Source organism: Stomoxys calcitrans, chromosome 1 (assembly GCF_963082655.1).
Source record: "Stomoxys calcitrans chromosome 1, idStoCalc2.1, whole genome shotgun sequence".
In the NCBI taxonomy this organism is placed as follows: Eukaryota; Metazoa; Arthropoda; class Insecta; order Diptera; family Muscidae; genus Stomoxys; species Stomoxys calcitrans.
Genome location: NC_081552.1, coordinates 168,932,507 through 168,946,492, shown reverse-complemented (window position 1 = coordinate 168,946,492; position 13,986 = coordinate 168,932,507).

The following is a 13,986-nucleotide window of genomic DNA, read 5'->3' as shown; positions in this document are numbered from 1 at the left end:
AGCGTTGCAAACAAATGCACAAACTTATAATACCCTATACCACAGTGGTGGTTTAGGGTATAAAAAGTTGGCGAAACTTTGGCTAAAAGTAGTACATTGCTTATTGTGAGGTAAATGGCAAAAAAATAGTATAGTGGCAACACTTGAAACCATTGCCGGCATTATTTTTGCAGATAAAGAAACATGTTTTGGTATGGGAAGAAAAACATTTGATTGCAATCAAATTTTGCTCGCGAAACAACAACAAAATTTCCGCTGCTATTCCGAAAGCAGAATAGAATACCAACCATAAGAGACAGAGGACGGCTATCGATAAACTTGCTGAATGTGAAGCCTTTTAATTTAGACCGCGGTTAAGGGCGTGGCGACGTATTGTGGAACCCATAGCTGCATAAGACGGGTTAAAATCCGCAGGCTTTTAAAAAATTTTAAAACCAGCATTAATAATTTAAAATAATCTCTATTCTATTTTTATGAACAAATTTGTCATTGTCAAATAACCGAAATTGCCAGGTAAACTTAAAAAAATTCCAAAAACGTTCATTAGTTAGTTAGAACGCAAAGCCTGTATTCTTGCAAAGGGTAGTCTAAATGTTTCTCTTCTTCCGTCGCTAAGCACTGAAGATTTAGTAGTAGCCTGCCCTGAAATAACAAGTCTCATTACTGGCTGGCTTCCCTTTATATGGCACACGATTCAGAGATCCCGCCTTCAAACCTTAAGTCGCTGTATGAAGCTGCTTCTGTAGGGAAGAAAAGCCTCATTGTAGAAAGTAATGCTAATGCACATCACCAGATATGGGGAAGTTCGTATGTCAACGAAAGGGGTGAGCTGCTTATCGAATATATTGTAAGTTGCAATCTGGCGATTTGTAATAAAGGGGATAAACCGACCTTTATTACCAGGAACAGGCAGGAGGTACTAGATATAACCTTGTATCGGAAGATATAAGTGGAAGAATATGCGACTGGGAAGTGTTGGATGACCACAGCTTCTCAGATCATCGTTATATTAGCTTCAGCCTCGGAGAAAATACTGAAGTAGTGGTCTCTCGGCTAAACAGAAGAAAGGCGGATTGGGATAAATTTCGGCACAAATTCTGCCCCACTATCTCTTCTAGACTAGAAAAGGAAGTAGAAACTACGGAGGATATAGATATAGTGATCAAGCGGATCATGAAGGCGCTGAATGACTCGCTTGTGTCAACATGCCCTAGTGCCAAGCCAAGGGGCAAACAGCGACCGCCATGGTGGACCCCAGAGCTGGTTGGTCTAAGGAAGGACAGTAGAAAACTCTTCAACAGAGCAAAAGCCACAAGAGCATCACACGATTGAGACATCTATAAGGCTGAGCTAAGAAAATATAAGAGCGAGCTTAGAAAGGCTCAGAACAAATCCGGGGTAGAATTCTGCAGCTCCGTGGAGGATACATTTGAGGCCTCTAGGCTAAGGAAGTTTCTGTCCTCGAGACCCATTACGGTGGGGTATATCCAGAATTCAGAGGATGTATGGACAATGTCTAGTGAGGAAACACTAGAACTACTCGTTGATACACATTTCCCGGGAAGTTCTCCAATGGACAACATGGCGCCAGAAGAGGTTGTTACTGATATGCATTCGTCGCTGGCCATTAGGGAAATTGCGCCTTGTAGGGGCTCAAGAAGCAAAATCTGGAGATCTGTTTATATGGGAGCTGATTCAAGCAATTGATCGATTCATACCATATTAGACACGTATATTGAAGGTCATGAGAGAATCCGTTATACAAAATTTCTTCCAAATCGTATGAGAATTGCGCAATCTAGAGGCTCAAGAAGTCAAGATCCCAGAATGGTCTATATGGCAGCTATATCAGGTTATGTACCGAGTTACGCCATACTTAACACAGTTATTGGAAGTCATAACAAAACATCTCAAGCTTAATTTCAGCCAAATCGGATGAGGATTGCGCCCTCTAGAGGCTCAAGAAGTCAAGACCCAAGATCGATTTATATGGCAGCTGTAACAAAACATGGACCGATTTGGCCCATTTACAATCCCAACGGACCTACGCTAATAAAAAGCATTTGTGCAAAATTTTAAGCGGCTATCTTAATTCCTTTGAAGGTTAGCGTGGTTTCGATAGACAGACGGACGGACGGCTGGATAGACGGACGGACATGGCTAGATCGACTTAGAATGACAAGACGATCAAGAATATATATACTTTATGGGGTCTCAGACTCAAACAGTAGATCTTACAAACAGTATGACGAAATCAATATACCCCCATCTTATGGTGGAGGGTATAATATTGTGCCAGCATTGCAGTTACGGTTTAGATTCGTTTAAACAAGAGCTACATTTCAGATCTTGGGGAATAAATTATTTGATCGTTCCTAAAAAAGGTTTGTGCATCTTGTAGAAAACTTTTATAGGCAATTGCGAGCTTTTGTAAATAGATTTATAAATTCAAACCTGTTTCTACTTAGCACTTCAAAGCGCTCAAAGTTCAACAGATACGAAAAAGAGAAAAAAGCTTACAATTTAATAAAACACCGGGTTGTTATGTTAAGTATTTCGATGCAACACTTGACCTCCTTCATACAGTCCCATTATGGCTCTGTATTATAATCTGTGGTATTTTTTTTTTGTTATAAGTAAAACAAAAAATAATGCATGTTGCTGTTTTCGCACATTTAAATACCTAAAGAAATGTGTTTTGAAATTCTTATTGCGTTTTCATGTGCCAGGCGACATTTGCCTGTTGCTGTAATTTGTATACCCTCCACCATAAGATGGGGGGTATACTAATTTCGTCATTCTGTTTGTAACTACTCGAAATATTCGTCTGAGACCCCATAAAGTATATATGTTCTTGATCGTCTTGACATTTTATGTCGATCTAGCCATGTCCGTCCGTCTGTCCGTCCGTCCGTCTGTCCGTCCGTCCGTCTGTCTGTCCGTCCGTCCGTCTGTCCGTCCGTCCGTCCGTCTGTCTGTCGAAAGCACGCTAACTTTCGAAGGAGTAAGGCTATCCGCTTGAAATTTTGCACAAATACTTCCTATTAGTGTAGGTCGGTTGGTATTGTAAATGGGCCATATCGGTCCATGTTTTGATATAGCTGCCATATAAACCGATCTTGGGTCTTGACTTCTTGAGCCTCTAGAGTGCGCAATTCTTATCCGATTGAAATGAAATTTTGCACGACGTGTTTTGTTATGATATCCAACAACTGTGCCAAGTATGGTTCAAATCGGTTTATAACCTGATATAGCTGCGATATAAACCGATCTTGGGTCTTGACTTCTTGAGCCTCTAGAGTGCGCAATTCTTATACGATTGAAATGAAATTTTGCACGACGTGTTTTGTTATTATATCCAACAACAGTGCCAAGTATGGTTCAAATCGGTCCATAACCTGATATAGCTGCCATATAAACCGATCTTGGGTCTTGACTTCTTGACCCTCTAGAGGGCACAATTCTTATCCGATTTGAATGAATTTTTGCACGAAGTATTTCGTTATGATATCCAACAACTGTGTCAAGTATGGTTGAAATCGGTCAATAACCTGATATAGCTGTTATATAAATAGATCTGGGGATTTGACTTCTTGAGCTTCTAGAGGACGCAATTCCTATCTGATGTGGCTGAAATTTTGTACGATGGATCCTCTCGTGACCATCAACAAACGTGTTTATTATGGTCTCAATCGGTCTATAGGCCGATACAGCTCCTATATAAATCGATCTCTCTATTTTACTTCGTGAGCCCAATGGGCGCAATTCTTATACGAATTGGCTGAAATTTTACACAGGTCTCCAACATATAATTTAATTGTGGTCCGAACCGGACCATATCTTGATATCGTTTTAATAGCAGAGCAACTCTTTTCTTATATCCTTTCTTGCCTAAGAAGAGATGCCGGGAAAAGAACTCGACAAATGCGATCCATGGTGGAGGGTATATAAGATTCGGCCCGGCCGAACTTAGCACGCTTTTACTTGTTTTTTTTTTGTTATTGGACATACAAGCATTTTTCTATTTAAAGGGCGAAATTTTCGTTGCTAAGAGTAATGCATTGACATATCCCAATCGAAATTTTCATTACCGATTACCATCATGCTTTTGGGACCCGAACGAAGATAATCGAGAGACTGGTTTACATGGAAGCTATATAAACATATAGACTGATTTTAACCTTATCTGGCACAGTTCATGGAAGTTGTAACAGAACACAGCATGCAAAATTTCTGCTAAATCGGACAAATTTGCTTCTTGTAAGGACTCATAAAGTCAAATCGGCAGATCGGTTTACCTAGGAGCTATATCATGTTATACACCGATGTGGACTTTACTAAGTACAGTTGTTGAAAGTCATAACATAACCCTACATGGAAAATTTCAGCCAAATCAGGAAAAATTGCGGCTTGTAAGGGCTCAAGAAGTCAAGTCGGGAGATCGGTTCATATGAGAGCTTTATCAAGTTAGGGACCTTGTAAGGTTGTTAGGAGTCATAACAGAACACCGCGTGCAAAATTTCAGCCAAATCTGAAAAAATTGTGGCTTTCAGGGGCTCAAGAAGCCAAAACTGGAGATCGGTTTAAATGGGAGCTATATCAAGAAGTCAAATCGGGAGGGCGGTTTATATAGGAACTTTATCCAAATCGAAACCGATATTGCCCATTTGCAATCCCCAAAGACCTACATCAATAGGTAGTATCTGTGCAAAATTTCAAGCGAATAGCTTTACGCGTTCGACCGCCGTCTTTATTTCTAGAGACGGACGAACGGACATGGCTAGATCGACTCAAAATGTCCAGACGATCAAGAATATATATATTCTTTATAGGGTCTTAGATCAATATTTCGAGGTGTTACAAACGGAATGACTAGATTAGTATACCCCCATCCTATGATGGTGGGTATAACAAATTTTATGTGTACGAGATGGTCTCTATATGCTCAAACACTCACCCTCTCTTTTTTTAGTAGAAGGGGCACAAGAGAATAATTATTGGTCTGGTAAACGAATAATCGCTCGCGGCTGTCGAAACATTTTGCTATTAAAGAATTTTTGATTTTAGTATTAAAGAAAGATTTATTTACAGTAGACGAAATAGCTGAAAGTTTACAATAATCAAAGTTGGAGCGAAACGTCTTACAGTTACAATAAAAATAAAACTTCGTTGTACATTCCAAACGTTTTGTTTTTTGTGTGTAGCTAAATATATTCCGTATAAACCTCATGTTGACCGATGTCTCTGTTTTATATTGATAATTTGTATACTCACCACCGACAGATAGAGGCATATTCTTTGTGTCATTCCGTTTGCAACACATCGATATATCCACTCCGACCCTATTAAGTATATATGTATATGTTTGATCGTTATAAAAAGCTAAGACGATGTAGCCAGTCCGTCCGTCTGTTGAAATCACGCTAAAGTCTTAAAAAAATAAATAAAACTTTGGACAGGTTTTTTTTGGTCCATAGGCAAATCAAGTTCGTAGATGGGACTGTATCTTAATAAAGCCCCCATATAAACCGATCTGCCGATTGAAGGCCAAAGGCCCATTAAAACCACATTTATTATCAAATTTGACTAAAAATTGGCACAATGTGTTGCGTTAGGCTCCTAGACTTTCGTACAGAGTATGGTTAAGGTCGGGCTATATTTGGATATACCTAACACACTCGGTGAAATTTGATAGTAAAACAGAAAAAATATTTGCTGTAACAGCAGAAAGTCTGCTGAAATTGGGTAAGCAGTAATTTTTTGCTAAAAAAGCAAATACTTTCTGCTGTTTTCAAATGGTATAACATTAAAAATAGCTCAAAAATTTAATAAATGTTTCAAAATAATTTTTTCTATTTCATCTTGTCTTTCAATGTCACAAGCATATAGCATTTCTCTGAAATTTGATACCAAGAGTTGTATTATACCCTTAGATACCCTTCCCGAATATGGTGGAGACAGGACTATATTTAGACACAGCTGCCATATAAACCAGTTTTTGTTTTGCCGTCTCAACATTAATGCATTGTTCACCGGAATATCACAAGTATGGGTATCCAAACTTCAGCCCGGCCGAACTTAATGACTTTTTGTACAAAATTAGTTAACTTGTAATCATCATTGCTTATCAAAGTAACATGAGTATGACCAATTATTTTCCTTTCTGTAGAGAATTGAGCCAATTTCATTTATGTTGGTTTAACTGGACAACATGCTTGTTACTCAATTATTATATAAAAACAAGTAAGTATTAATGATCGGGATTTTATAGAAAGTGACAATCCAAATACGAACTATTTCTGTGAGTGGCTTAAAAGTGAAGATCGAGTTCTCTTTTTAATTAATCAGCAGCATCATGCGAACATAAAAATTAAATCTTTATGTTTCGTCAACTAGTTTTTGTGATAAGCGCATTTATTGTGACAAACATTTTTATCAAAGACGTTGCTGCGGACGTTTAATTATTATTTTTTATTTATGCTCTATTAGTAATTATTCTCACAAATAAAGGTTTAAGGCAATGACAATTGTCATCTGCATGTGGTATTTAGAAATCAATTTTATTCTTACTTGAAGTAAAAAGGACTTATATCTTAAAGCAAATTGCAAATTTTCGCATTAACATCCCATTAAGGCACAGGGGCAAACTTCTCACACATCAATGAGTGTTGTCCGATTCAAGTTTTAAATACAAGACGGAGAAAAGTTTGGCTATACAATTCATTAAAGAAATAGCCCTGTAGTTGTTTGGAAAATCCGGAGAAACTTTTTAATAGATAGGAAAAATGACGGATCTAACAAAAGTATTGTCGATTTTTCTCCTGGATAGTTGTTGTAGCAGTGTGTTTTAAACTGAGGCGGCAGCACTTGCCGATGAAGGAATCCATCGGGTCAATCCGGTACATACAACCGGCTGCCTTGGGATTGTCCTAGTTAGTATTCTATTAAATGACTTTGTTAATGGATGGATAAATTCTATTGAGGCATTTTGTAAGAATTCGTATGAAAATCGATTCTCACCAGGTGATTTTTACCTTTTCATCCTCTGCAATTTTGTTTCTTCCGCTGACGTAATGTCTGTATCAAGCTCATAGTCAGTGCGCCATATATGTGCATATTGAATGCCGTTTGAAGCTCCTGGGGGATTCTGCGATCTCTCGAAATATTATAGGGGTAATTTAGGTGTAATTTCCATTTCAAGTTCGCAATTATATTCTTCGTTTCCGTTCTGGCATATGTTTTTATAGTTTGTTCTTTCTCCTATATATGATTTTATATCCTCTGCGTCATTATTTAATTTAAGTATCCAACTTAGAGGATTTTATATTAGTTTCTAAGTTGTAGAACATAAGTCTTAATATCACTGATAAGGAACTTCTAAATTAATTTTGCATTGTTTAAGGCCTTACATAATTAGCACAGTCATTTATAAGAATTCATATGGCACTTAATATTACTGATGAATTTCATAAAAATCGGTTCACATTTAGATATAGCTACCATATCCACCACTGCAAGTGCATTTATTGACCAATACGTTTTTTTTTTTTGTACAACGCTTTCCTCGACGACTACTACAATATCAAAATAGTTTGGTCAGAATGTGTTCAGATTTACAATAGATATAGCTCCCATATAAATGTTCGTTAGATTTTATGTAATTCGCAATAATGTTGTCGTGTGCCAACCGTACAGTTTGCTCGAAATTTGATACGAATTGCTTCTGGAAATATCCGCCAAGGTCCATCAATATTAGTTCGGAATTAGAACTAGAACTGCTCCTACTTTGTACTTTTGCCTTTCCTTATTGGTTTTTTAATAAAAATCTAATCTATTTCTGTTCATCGTTGTCACGAGAATCTTAGCTGCGACCTACTGCTCGCGTCCACAGGTAGCGGATAGTGGAATGCTCCATACGGACTAGCTGCAACGTAAGTCGCGGACAATCAGCGATATCGAGCTGAGAGTCTCAGTGAGAGGCCGGGTGGCACCGCCTTTTGCACAAATGCAAAGAAACAATACTTAAACTCTGCATTAATTTCTCACTAGCAGTATCTATTTTCTCAATTTTATTGTCTCAATTTTCATTTAATTACAAATTAGTTTTTGTTTTAAATTAGTTTAATATAAATATGTGTTGCTAAGTTTCATTTCTTTAGCTTGTTGGCCGTAAAGTTTCTTAATAATTTCTTCATCATTCTGGTTTTCTCATAATCGTTGGTGGTTCGGTCCCAATCTTAACCATTTATCAGAAATCTTTATTTTTGCATCTCTCACTAGTACCCGATGGAATAAACTCACTGAACAGATCTGTCTAATTAAAGCCAGCATCACACTCTTCTACTCTTTCATTGTCATCATTGTTCAGATCTCTTTCTTTATAAATACTCGACTCAACAAATTCTCTAGTATTTTTTTGCACTTTGAAGGCAGTTTCTTCAGAATCCAACTCGGCAATCACAACCATTTTTCCTTCACGTTCTGATATTTGTGGATTCCAGCTGGTCTTCTAATCGTGAAACTTATTTTTTTCTTTCAATATTTATATCATCCCGGGTAAAAAAATTAATGTGGTCAGATCCAAATATAATTCGTATAAGGTATTGGTGGATCCAATTAGATCCAAATGGATCTGCCATATCCAATTATATATAATTATATCTGATGCTATATGTAACTATATCTGGTAGAAGACATGATTGGATATGGGGCCAGATATAATTGTACCAGTGTTATAATGTAGAAATGCTTCCAATTCCGCAACGTGAGATAATATGTTTTTTTTTTTAACTTAATCAACATGTGATTGTTGGTGTTAACAATTGGTAATACTATATGAATGTATGTTTACTGATCTTTCTGTAATGAAGAAAGGCGCGCAGCACAGAGGGAAAGCATACGCCTCACAATCGTAAGGTTGGCTGTTCAAATCCCAGCCAGGAAAAATCTTTGCAAATAAAATCTTAATCTATTAATCTCGACTTGAAAAAGACATAAATTAGAAAGAGAAATAAAAATAAGGCTCACTCTAATTGGTAAAAAAAAACATTAGGCAAAAAAAAAATATTTTTTTTTATTGATGACGTTGATAATCGAATTTCAAACTTTTTTTAGTCCCTATTTAGTCACTCATGGGTATATATCGCCAAGTGGCACGTTTTTTCCAGTACCGAGACACCAATTAGTGTAAAAAATGATATCGCCTGAGATTGTTTTCAACTTCCTTGAGTGCAGATTTAGTGAATCGCACGATAGAAAATGGTTGCAGGGATGTAATGTGGTTACAGGTTGTAAAATATAAAAAAAAAATTTAATTACAATACATTTGAAAATTCCGTTAATTTAAAGTTCTTTATTGTTTCCCGTCAAATGTTTTTTTTTTTCATTATGAGATTCAAAAGGAACAGCAGATAGTCCCAATTAAAGGACCCCAGCGCCTGACGTTGCACTCACTATTTCAATACACATGGACGATATGTTGGGTGTGAGTGCAACCCAAACATTTCTATTCTCCAAGAGTAAGAACAAGAAAATAAACAAATAAATACAAAAACAAGAAAAAAGGTATATATATAAACCACCTTTCGTCAAAATCCGGTGAAAAATGCATACCTTATGCCCCATAGCAGCTATATCGAAATATGTTCCGATTTGGACCAAATATTTATAAGTACAAGTCATTGTACCACTGTGTATAACAAAATATTGGCCTTTTAAGTCGCTATATCTAAAAATAAACCGATCTGAACCATATACGACACGGATGTCGAAAAGCCTAACATAAGGCACTGTGCCAAATTTCAGTGAAATCGGATTATAAATGAGCCTTTTATGGGGCCAAGACTTTAAATCGAGATATCGGTCTATATGGCAGCTATATCCAAATCTGGACCGATTTGGGCCAAGTTGCAGAAAACTATCAAAGAGCCTGACACAGCTCACTGTCCCAAATTTCGGCGACATCGGACAATAAATTAGCTTTTTATGGGCTCAAAACCTTAAATCGACGGATCGGTCTATATGACAGCTGTATCCAAATCTGGATCGATCTGAACCAAATTGAAGAAGGATGTCGAAGGGTCTAACACAACTCACTGTCCCAAATTTCAGCAAATCGGATAATGAATGTGGCTTTTATGGGCCTAAGCCCCTAAATCGGCGGATCGATATATATGGGGGTTATATCAAGATATAGTCCATCTTCGAACTTAACCTGCTTATGGAGAAAAAAAAAAAAAAAGAATTTGCGTAAAGTTTCAGCTCAATATCTCTATTTTAAAAACTGTAGCGTGATTTCAACAGACAGACGGACGGACATGGCTAGATCGTCTTAGATTTTTACGACGATCAAAAATATATATATTTTATGGGATCGGAAATGGATATTTCGATGAGTTGCAAACGGAATGACCAAATGAATATAACCCCATCCTTCGGTGGTGTGTATAAAAATACAGGATGGGAATTATTAGGTGCGGATTTTTGAGCAGTGGTAATCCCTAGATATTTGGTGCCAAATTTTTATATAAAATTTATGTTCTCTTTTCAAGTTCCCTTCATTTGAGTCGGTCTTCTTTATCGTGTGGAGTGCTTTTGGATGAGGGGTGGCCTTCCCGAGAAGTGGCTGTAATTGTTGAGTTAAAATTCCTATTATACTCCCAAAAATCTTTAATTTGAGTTCCATAGTATGCCAATCGACCTCTATATCCTTTTGAGGGGGTTTTTGGAGTTAGAGTTGGTTTGGAGCGCCCCCCTAAGACATGGAAGCAAATGTTAATATCAAATTCGTATTCTACTCCCAATTATCTTTGATTTGAGTCCATTATTGCCCCAATCATTTAATATGTCTACTTAGGTGGTTTTTGGGGCGGGACGGCCCCCACTGTGATACTACCCCATATTTTGATACATGTTTCGTTTTCTACTCTAAAATATATTTTGTTTGAGTCCCATATTGTCCCCGTCGGTCGGCTAACATGCCCATCGTTTAGGTGGGTTTATGGGGCGAGACGGTCCACGTGAGACTTTATTGTCCCCATTGGCCCTCTTTTAATTTTGAGTGGTAATTTTGGGGTAAGAGGGAGTGTCCGGCCCACTTCCGATATCAAAAAATTATATACTCTACTACATCAGAAAATTTTTCAGCGGTGGTTATCACCTTACTAATGCTGTCCTCATTTGTAAAGTATTCTGCCATGTAAAAACTTTTCTACCAAGTGGTGGCGCTATGCGGCACGCCGTTCGAAATAGGCATAAAAAGGAGGCCCTTATCATTGAGCTTAAACATTAATCGGACTGCACTCATTGATATGAGAGAAGTATCCCCTGTTCCTTAATGGAATGTTCATGGGAAAATGTAGTTAGTTTTGTACAACTTGTAGCTCTCCAGTACAATTAGTTTATCTACTACCAAACACCTTTTATTAAACCCCTTATAGCCATGATTGACAAATATTCCCATTTTTGGCAACATTCTATCTCTTGAACCACATTTTTAATATCATATTCGTAATCTACTCCTTAATACATTTTATTTCAGTCCCATATTATCATGATTGTCTAATATGCCCACTTAGGACGGTTTTAGTTTTGGGGCGCCCGCCTTGGTAATTATACCCAATTTTTAATGTTCAATAATCATATTTGTACTCTACTCTCAAATACCTTTCATTGGAGTCCTATATTGTCCCGATCGGTTCACTTTTGATTTTGGGCGGCATTTGTGGGACAGTTTTGGACTTGGGCGGGCACATAGGTACTTGAACCCAATTTTTAATATCGCATTAATACTCATCTCCTTAATACCTCTCATATGAGCAGCATTTTGTCCCCATCGGTCCCCTTTGGAATATGCGTGGTACTTTAGGGGCGATTTTGGCCTTAAGACGATCCGCTAGGTACTTGGGCTCAATTTTTTATATCATATTCGTACTCTACTCCCGAATACCTTTCAATTAAGTCCCATATTGTCCCGATCATTCCACTTTTGATTTTGGGCGGTGCGGCTGAGGTAAGGGAGAGGGTTCGCCCCGCTTCCGATATCAAAAAATGATATGGGCTATTGCTCCTTCCAGACTAACCTACGCAATCTGTGAAAATTTCAAGAAAATCGGTACAGCCGTGTTTGAGTCTCTACGGAAGAAAAAAAAAACTTACAAGCAAACAAACAAACACAGATTCATTTTTATATTTATATATAGATTACATCATATTTCATTCGTATAATTGGAACAGTATTTTAAAAACCCATAAGTTCTACATGCGAGGAGTTTTGCGAAACCCCCGTGGTCTATATATATTTTTTAATAGATCCAAATAAAAATTTATTGGAAATTTCAAAAAATTCAATCTTTAATTAAAAAATTAATTGCATTTAATCCAGTTTGTGATGAAGATTTCAGTAATCCTGTAAGACTAGCCTTTGCATTTTTGGTAGTTTTCTCAAAGAAAGGCCTTCCTACCAACACATGGCTGTTCCTTATGTCAGTATGCGTTTTTTTTTTTTAATTTTCAAATATCATCTTTATTTATAATTTAAGTTTCCTTGTACTTACATGGTTAGAGATTTTATCAACAGATATTATAACAATTCCTTATAAGGTACAGGATTCACTGAATAGGGTTAAGCCAATCGATCAGCCGACATAAAATGTTTTTAATTCTTGGCAGCACTGGGCATTAAGGATGTCAACTTGTTCTCTTTTTACATTCATTCCTTGTTTACGTTTTCTCCTAATGATGTTCATGGGGCCTATCCACTTTATGTTTTCGCAAGTGACCTAACCTTATATTAGTAAATCCTGATGAAGGTATACAGGATATAAAAAATGGATATTCATTAAGGCAATTTTAAAGGAAACCCTTAACGTTGGTCTTATGTTAGCTGTGTTGTTTTATCAACATTCCTGCAGAAGTAAATGGCACACAGAACATTTTTTTCTTCTTTCGTAAAACCGAAAACGCTCCAGTCACTATTTTCAACAACATCTGTTTATGATATTGCAACGCATAGTGTATAGAGCGCAGTTCTACTTGGCATGGATATCGAAAGTGTTGATTAACGTTTCCTACCAGTCAAGTTGGATAAGGATTTCTCCGGAGAAGATTGAGTGGTAACTAAAATTCCATAGCGTTTTAGACCAATATTTTTTATTTTATTTTAATTCGAAGCCATCAGATGGCCCATATAACTATGAATTACAAAATTTGTTCAAAATTCATTAACATGAAAGCTGCTCTCTTATAAATGGGAATTGAGAAGATTAATGTAAAAGCTGCTGTTATACCCTCCACCATAGGATGGGAGTATACTAATTTCGTCATTCTGTTTGTAACTACTCGAAATATTCGTCTGAGACCCCATAAAGTATATATATTCTTGATCGTAGTGATATTTTATGTCGATCTAGCCATGTCCGTTCATCCGTATGTCTGTCGAAAGCACGCTAACTTCGAAGGAGTAAATCTAGCCTCTTGAAATTTTGCACAAATACTTCTTATTAGTGTAGGTCGGTTGGTATTGTAAATGGGCCATATCGGTCCATGTTTTGATATAGCTGCCATATAAACCGATCTTGCGTCTTGACTTCTTGAGTCTCTATAGGGCGCAATTCTTATCCGATTTGAATGAATTTTTGCACGAAGTATTTTGTTATGATATCCAATAACTGCGCCAAGATTGGTTCAAATCGGTTCATAACCTGATATAGCTGTCATATATAAACAGATCTGGGGACTTGACTTCTTGAGCTTCTAGAGGGCGCAATTTCTATCTGATTTGGCTGAAATTTAACACGACGTATTTTATTTTTACTTTCAACAACTGTGTCAAATAAGGTTTAAATCGGTTCATAACCTGATATAGCTGCCATATAAACCGATCTAGGATCTTGACTTCTTGAGCCTCTAGAGGTCGCAATTATTATTCGATTTGCCTGAAATTTTGTACGACGGATCCTCTCTTGACCATCATCAAGCGTGTTTATT